This window comes from Camellia sinensis, chromosome 15 (genome assembly GCF_055761805.1).
Source record: "Camellia sinensis isolate YWXY chromosome 15, ASM5576180v1, whole genome shotgun sequence".
NCBI lineage: Eukaryota > Viridiplantae > Streptophyta > Magnoliopsida > Ericales > Theaceae > Camellia > Camellia sinensis.
In genome coordinates, this window is record NC_138975.1 from 35658826 (window position 1) to 35667882 (window position 9057).

The 9057-nt window shown below is 36.1% G+C and overlaps 1 pseudogene; it reads left to right on the forward strand.

Annotated features, from left to right (window-relative positions):
* Window positions 1-2181: 2181 nt before the first annotated feature.
* On the forward strand, window positions 2182-8548 carry LOC145812920 (fatty acid elongase 3-like; annotated as a pseudogene).
* The last annotated feature ends 509 nt before the right edge of the window (window positions 8549-9057 follow it).

The following is a 9057-nucleotide window of genomic DNA, read 5'->3' on the forward strand; positions in this document are numbered from 1 at the left end:
AGAGAGAGAGAGAGCAGGACAGTTGGACATTTGGAGGCGTTTTCTCGTATGAAAACGGTGTCATGTTGTTTTTAAAAAAATGTGGCGTTTATCAAACGCCTTTAAATATTAAAAAGATGACATTAAAAACAATGTCGTTAAATAAAATGCCATTAAATCTCACTTTTCTTGTAGTTCCAAGTGTTTGTAAAAAGTTGTTTCTAATGAGAAAAATGTTTCATATATTCTTCTTTTTTTTTTCGATTCATTAAAAAAAAAAGAAAAAAAAAAGAAAGAAGATGGCTTGATCGTAGTAGTTGATATATTCATCCAGTCTCCTTCACCAGAAATACTTCATCTTAGCGGTTGATTGGCTTGACTATAGATTTGGGCATCTTCAATTTCAGCACTATACAAAGTAATGGCTTGAATATAGATTTAACATTGGATTTGATAATCCAAAGCAAGTTGGAGGTGGTAATATTGAGAGATAAGCAACTAAACAAAAATGTATATTGACTTAAAATGTATATTTATTTTTATTAATTTTAAAATCTACTTATCATTTTTATTAATTAATCTTGATTACGTTAATCTTCTTCTTAAAAAAAAAGTCAATATAATTTTTTTAAGAAGTGCTATTTATCCAAATTTTATGTTAATATGTGGTTGATTATTCACAAATATCATAAATAAATCTTTTTTTGTTTTATCATAACTAAAAAAATTAAATCATAACAAAAATAAAATTTTAAATTAAATAAATATTAGAAATATTAATAATTAAAATCATAAACTTTTCTATTTTCATAAAGAAAAATGATTGATCCACATAAAAATAAAATAAAATAAAAAGAGAGAGAATCGCATGCACTTGGGAGTTGGGGAAAAAAATTATATACATGGAGGATGAAAGTGTGTTTGTGATGGGGGTGCAAATGAAAAACTATGGGGGGTGCAACATGTGTTGGTAATTTTTTTTCCCAACTCCCACTTGCATGTAATTCCTCCATATATTGGTAATTTTTTTTCCTAACTCCCACCTGCATATAATTCCACCTCAAATTTCAGAATTTAGGTTCCAATTTTGCGACATCCACACAAAAGGCCTAGCCCGAATCCCCCAAACTTATCTGGACTAGAGGTGTGCATGGTGCGGTTCGGGCAGTTTGAGAGTAAAATTACAAACCAAATGGCGGGTTGGCGGATTAGCGGATTGACAAATTGCGATTTGTGTTGTTTTTGGCAGATTGAAAAATATTCTAACTAATTATCACACATTTGCATAATATATAACACTAATTTATATAATATTTTTTAGATATATAACACAAAATAATTTTACATAATATGTTTCATATATATAACTACTAATTTGTAATAAATTTTATATCTTAAATCTCTTTCGCACTCACTTTTACATTGATATTTCATTAGAAGTTAAAATATATATATATATATATATATATTAACTATAGCAGAGCGGTTCGGTTGATGGATTATAAATTTTAAAGTTTAAATCGCGGTTAGTGATTAAAATGGTGCGAATTAATGCGGATCAGTGTGATTTTAACGGATTGAGCGATATTTTGCAAAGCCTTACATGGTCTGTGAGGACGAAATTTGTGAACCACATACTGTGTTGTGCGTGAAACACACGCACAACAAACCTGTCTCTCTCTTTTCTTTTTTTCTGAAAAAAGAAAACGGTCCTCTCTTTCTGAAACAATGACTTGAAGCTCTGGTCCTACAGGTTCGGTTCTGGAAATACTCTTCCACGATTTGGATCATAGCTTCTTTTTTTTTTTTTTTTAAAAAAAAAAACCCCAAAAATTGAAACACCATGGAACTAACTTTATCTTTCATGGAATATATATATATATATATTTTGGTTTTTCTCATTGTGATTTGCAGGAACAACTTCTGGATGTATTTATCCCAAGTTTGGCTCTTGTTCTCATGTCATGAACATGATATTCATCAGTTTCACTTTCACTTTCCAACCTTTCATCTTCCTCTCTATTCTCTCCCATGTTCCTCCACTTTCCTCCGTCTTTAATGGCTACCCTATACCCACAAAGCCATTAAAAAAAGTTTCAGAATTTTTTTTCCTGGGTTTGTGATGATATACTTGGAATGTTCAGAAACTTGATTTGGGTATATTTCATAAAGCTTGATTTTTTTGGATGTTCAAATTCTCGTATGGGTTTCAACAATTTATCGAGTAAAATACCATATGGGAAAGCACAATTTGGGACTTTCGAATCAAAAAGTTATGAAGGAAATCCATTTCTTTGTGGATTGGCTTTGGAGAAAAATTGCACAACCATTTCTTACTTGCCATCGCCAACAACAACATCATCTTCAAATGAAACAGAGGAGAAATGGTATGATATTGATCCAGATATATTTTATGCAAGTTTTGTTAGGACATACATCACTTTCTTGTTACTCTTCTTTACATCAATCCATACTAGCAACAAAGGTGGTTCTATCAGATTGAGGGAGGTATGTATGCTAGTTATTATTTTGTTTCTGATACTCATCACAAGCTATTAAGACTTTCTATATAATTAGCTATGATTGTTTCCATGGAAAGTATGGCAAAGGTGTAATAGCTATTATTTTGTTTCTGATATTTTTTACAAGCTATTAGGCGTTTTGTATTATTAGCTATTGCTTGTTTCCATGACCAGTATGGCAAATGTTGCAATAGTGCTAGCTTTGTGCTGCTTATGAATGAAGAACAGTGAATTAGTAACCATTATTGATAACTTAGTTTCATTTCCTTTATGTGCTAATTGGAATATTTCTAGGAGCTTTTTATATTATCCTATTTGTTGTTACTCATGAGCATGCTGACCAATTAAACAAAATGAATACCTTTATGCTGTCCCACTGGTGCTTTTGTCCCTCTAGATTTATGCCACTTTTATTCTGATATACTTGTGGCGAAAGTAAAGGGTGGAAATCATGTTGTGTTAATCACATTCATGTTGTGTCATCTAGGATATGTGTCGGAATTTGCTCAATAATAACTCCACCCATTTTTTTTTTTTTTGTATGTGTTATTGTGTCATGTTAACATTTAATGTATTAAAACTCAATTTTGAAACTAAAAATTGAATTATAGTGCTTGAAGTTCCCATGCTGTCAATTTGAACCAAGTGTTAACGATTGTATTTTAGACATGACTGCTGTTAGGCTTACATAAACGAGTATTTTACAATTAGTTATGTGATTTATTCTGTATCTATAAAATCCTTGATTTCCAATTCCTCTTTTGTTGGGTTTCTGTTCCATGTGTGAATGGAACCCATGGAGTCAAGGAAAAATGGCTACCTACCTTGCCAACCGACGAGCCGCGAAGGTTGACAGCCACCGAAAGGTAAGTGAACAGCTGCCATGTGTTGTGCCAGCCAAGCTCTCTAGCTTCCTCCATCTTGGTGTATAAATGGAGAGGCTGAGAGGAGAGTTGAGTAAGAGAGCAAACCAAGAGAGAGTGCAAGATGTGAGGCAGAGAGACCGTCTCTCTCGGTGTGAGAGAGGGAGACGGGTGAGTGGGTGAGTGAGGTTGGTGTGAACTCCTCCTCTATTGTAATCTCTTTCTAATCCCTCCATTGTTATAGTTATAACCCGGTTACTCTCCCGTGGACGTACGCATTAAGGCCGAACCACCTTAAATATTGTGTCTCCTTGGGTGTGTGTGTGTTTTTCTACTTGGTATAATTTTTGGAAGGTCTTGGGCGGGATCCCAGATCCCCAACAATTGGTATCAGAGCTTGGTGGTGAAAAATAGTGTGTTTTTCCAAAATGGCCCAGAAATCAAGTTGCTTGAAATCGAGTTTTGAGCATAGCAAGAGGAAGGTCTCGACAAAAGGAATCTAAATCTAGAAAAATGAGCTCAAACGAAGATTGGGGTGGACCTCACGCGCCCTCTGAAACTGCAGAGTGAGCCACACGCGCAGCGAGAGGTTGAAGATGTCCACTGTCCACCAAAGCCGCAGTGCTTAAATATAATTTGAGGAAAATATAACACAAGGTGTGGTTCTAGCAAAGTAGATAAGGTGCTGTGATGTGCAGATGGTCAGGGGTTCGAAACCCCTAAGCTGTGTCCTCAAAATTTATTTTTTTGGGTAGAGAATAACGCGAGAATGACTTCAACAAATGGAATATTCCTGGTGATAACGGAAAATTCCCAGAGATGGCATCAGTGGATGGAATATTCCTAGTAGTAACGAAATATTCTCTGATGAATTCTGGAAATTACAGAATGGCCTAGAATTTGCATGAAATTACAATTTTGCCCCAAGTTTTGGGGAAATTTTCCAGTGACGTCCCCGGAAGTGCAGTGAAGGTTGGTTTTAACTAAACGGACTGTTCCGGATGCAACCGCGAGGTTAGAATAATGAGATTCTGAACAATTTTTTGAAGATTGCCAAAATATGAGAGTTTGTCATCTTCGATAGTTGGGGGAGGTGGCAGAATATTGTAGAACACTGCGGATTCACTGAAGAGGTTAGAATGGACAGATGCTGACCAGATTGGACAACCAGATACAGATCGAGATAGATCATTGGAGACCAAAGGAGATTGGGCTTGATCAAATGACAAATCGAGGGAGATCAGGATTAGTTAGGGGCGATCAGAGGATTGCAGAAATGATTATCTCCGAAGGTCATCGGAAGATCTAGTTCAATCAAAAGAGAAGACCATTCATCGACGTATAGATGATTTGGCAACAAGTACAGGCTCAAGGAAATGCTGTGGCTATTGGAGCTACTGTATACAAGTAGGTACTGATGGTATGTGGATGTGTGGAACAATAGTTACAGAGGAGCATACTAAGCGTAAAAGCACAAATGCAGACGTGCAGCAGTGTAAGGGTACGCTAGAGTGTCGTACAAAGGCGCGGGAAGAGTGTACAGTAGAAGGTTGTTAAAAGTTCACAAGAGCTTTCAGACAGAGAAATTGAGATGAGTAAAATGCAAGAGAGCGTGCCAAGGAGTGGCAAGCCTTTTTTTCTCTATGGTGGTATTTTAGTTCCATGGCAGTAGAGGATAGAGTTGATACAGATCTCTCAAGCGAGCTCGACGCAGGGAGACCAGAAGCCATGGGTGCGAGCACTCTGCAAGGAATTGCATAGTTGACAATACTTTAACAGATGAAGCTACTGTCAACTATCAATCTACTGAACAGCAAATTAGGGATTGCAAAGGCACAAACAACGAGCGTATGTGGAAACACTAGAAGGTTGTTTAGGAGTGCAGAGGGAAAAGGCTGATAGTTCAGAGGAAAAGCTCTGAGCAAAGAAAACTAAGGGCGTTGATGGGACAAACGACAATTTTTTTGTTGCTCCAATGACTGGTCGTGCGAGGTGATGCATGTCAATCAAGGGCATCCTTGGCAGGGGGTGCAAGGCATCTAATCTGGGGGTATCGGATACCTTGGTTACGCAAGTTCAAGCATAGCAAGTAAAGACATCCGAGATAGGAAACATGGAAGAGATCTGTGGGAGATAGGAGTAGAGGCTCTCTCCAAATCAGAAAGGTGTGAGTTAAGTTGAGGATGTAGGATTCCCTTCTCCTCTTGTATCTCTAGTGTATTATCTCTAGCTTCAGGAGATGCAGACTATGTTGGATTTTGGGCGTAACAAGTTTGGCAGCAGATTTTATTGCGGATACGACATATCACCCCACATGAGCAGAAAGGGGTGATTGTTGGGTTTCTGCTCCATGTGTGAATGGAAGCTATAGAGTCAAAGAAAGATGGCTACCTACCTTGCCAACCGACAAGCCACGAAGGTGGACGGCCACCAAAAGGTAAGTGAACAACTGGCCATGTGTTATGCTAGCCAAGCTCTCCAGCTTCGTCCATCTTGGTGTATAAATGGAGAGGTTGAGAGAAGAGTTGAGTAAGAGAGCAAACCAAGAGAGAGTGAGAGATGTGAGGCAGTCTCTCTCGATATGATAGAGGGGGACGGGTGAGTTGGTGAGTGAGGTTGGTGTGAGCTCCTTCTCTAGTTTAATCTCTTTGTAATCTGTCCATTGTTATAGTGATAACCCGGTTACTCTCCCGTGGACATAGGCATTAAGGTCGAACCACGTTAAATATGGTATCTCCTGGGGTGTGTGTGTGTTTTTCTACTTGGTATAATTTTTGGAAGGTCTTGGGTGGGATCTTAGATCCCCAACATCTTTCAGACTTGAGATTGTAGTCAACCCATCCCAATTGCTTTGTTGTTTCCCTCTCCAACATGTAACATAACTCACCCTTTATACCTATTACTTTGGACTTTCAAGACTTTTGTGGCTTCTTGTTGAATAAAATGATTAGAAAAAATTTAATTTTCAAGAGGCATGAAATTCTAACTGATGATTCAATATGTGTCAACTGAGTAAACTTATAATTTATCTGCCTAAAGAAAGTCATACTTGAAATTATTTGCTTAAACTATAGTAAAGGGACAAGATGATTTACTATAGAATTGTTTGTAATTTTCCAATTATATAGTTTATGGGAAGACCAACATTAAGTAGGTTTGGCTCATTTTCTATGCAGAATCAAATACAATGAAGACGTAGATAGCTTCTTTTTTTTCAATCGGAAATAAATAAATTAAAATACTGATCAATATAAAAACAGTCACTCTTGTTCTAAGAGGACTTGATTTTTTATTGAACCAATCAACAACGAAATTCAAAAAATATGAGCAAAATTTGACCTGAATTTGCATAAATGCTTGTCATTGGCAGCACAACTAGGACTGGCAAGGAAACAAAATTTGAAAATCGAACCAATCTAGACTAATTCGGTAGGTTTGATTTGGTTTTTTAATTCGTGGTCTAGTCCTGGTTTGAAAATTTGGGAAACCGGCCTCCGTAAGTTGGTCCTGGATTAAGGTTCACAATTTCGGATTTGAACCGAACCAGATTGTATAACTTAAACCATATATGTTTATTTGCTAGATAGTATGTTTGTTTAAGTCAATGATAGAATAATATGCATGTTTATGTTTTGAAAGTTTATATTTCAAAAAATCATGACAGATTAATGTTGAATAATGTTTGCTTAATCTTATGTTTTTACTTTGTTGGTGAATATGATGAGAGCAGTTTGTCCGATAGGAATGTTATTTATTTTTATAATTTATGATAAGTTGCTTTTTTTTTAAAATATTTTATGATTTGAATAAAACTATACACACCAATTGGTACACCAATTAATACACTAACAGATGATGTAGCATAGTTTTATTGGCTTTGAGTCTTTCACTACAACAAAATGCACCTTTGGCGACCAAATTGGCAACTAAAAAACATTTGGTCACCAAAAGTTATGGAATTGGTGACTAAAAATTTTTTTAGTCGGCAAAAGTACAATATTGAGCTACTAATTTTTTTTAGTCGGGGTATATTGATTAATGGCGACTAAAAAAAAATTTAGTCGCTAAAAATACTAGAATTGAGGACTAAAAATTTTTTTAATCGGAAAAAGTACAATATTTAGTTACTCATTTTTTTTAGTCGGGGTATATTGATTAATGGCAACTAAAAAAAATTTAGTCGCAAAAAATACTAGAATTGGCGACAAGAAAATATTTTAGTTGCCGTATATTGATTTTTGACTACTAAAACTATTTAGTTGCTGAATAAAAAATAAAAAATTATTTTTTATCTTTTGGTCGCCAAAAACATATGTTCAACGACAAAAAAATATTTTAGTCGCCGTATATTGAGTTTTGGTGACTAAAATCATTTAGTCACCGAATGAAAAATATATATATATATATATATATATTTTATCTTTGGTAACCTATCTTCAGCGACTAAAATTTAGTCAGCAGATGTATTCAATGTTTTAGTGGGAAATATTTCATATTGGCGCCTAAATTTTTTCCCAAATCTATTACTTCTTCACACGGTTCTTTCTCTCTCTTGCTCTCCCTCTCTCTCTCTCTCTCTCTCTCACATAGAGAATCAATCACCACCGCCCCTCATCTCAGCATCGCACACGACCAGTGCCCGTCAATCTTCCACCGTCGAACATCACCACCGCAGCTCATCAATCTCCTCTTCTCTTCTGCCTCCAAGATCCGCGCCACCCGCTGGTTCTAGGCTAGCTCCAAAACCCCTTTCCAATGGCTTCTCTATTTCCTCCTTGGCACCCGCCCTTCCGTCCGCGTCTTCTTCTGGTCTTACCTCTTCTACCTCTCCCGCTTCCTCCACACTTTCCATACCTTCTTCTCCATCCTCCGCAGCCGCCACCTCTTCTTCTTCCGCCTCTTCAACCACTCCATTCTCATTTCCCCTTTGTGGTCACTTGTCAGATTGTTCTTCTCGATTGTAATGTTTTGTGCCATGTGGGTGTGCTTTTGCTTCATTTTTTGAAAAGTGGGTGTAATGGAATTGGGGCTTAGGGCTTCAATTCGGTTCTCAATGTTGCCATTCTCTTATTGTTTCTTAATTTCTATGTCAAGATGCATCTTGGGAGGAGAAAGGTTGCTGATTTTGATGCCATTAAAGATGGAGATATAGACACGAACATGGCCAAAAACAAGGATATTTGAGTGGCGGGTATTTCTTCTCTCTCTCTCTCTCTGTGACTTTGGATTCAGGGGCCATAATATAGTGACGAATTTTATCAGTATATATATGTTGTACACATGAATTGTTAGGAGATAGACAGATTATATACAATAATTCTTAGTAATTTTTCTTTTGATTTCATGGTTCCAGAAAGAAAACTAGTGCTAGCTCATAGTATTCTTTTAACAAATTTTGCATATTGATTACTGAATTCATAGTCAAATTCTTTGCTAGTTCAATCTGTAGAGACTTTTTGTTTTTTTATTGTTTGGTTTATTTATTTCAGCTTCAGCAGACTTGATGATGTTTAGTTTCAACCAAATTTGCAACAACAACAAAAAAAAAGGGAAAAAGAAAAAGAAAAGGAAGGGTACATATAATAAAAAAAATTCAATTAGTTCTATGTATTTTATTTTAAGAATAATACTAGCAATTTGATATGAGTAAGTATAGTATATTTTTTGAAAGCTAATCAAATTCATTGGATGTT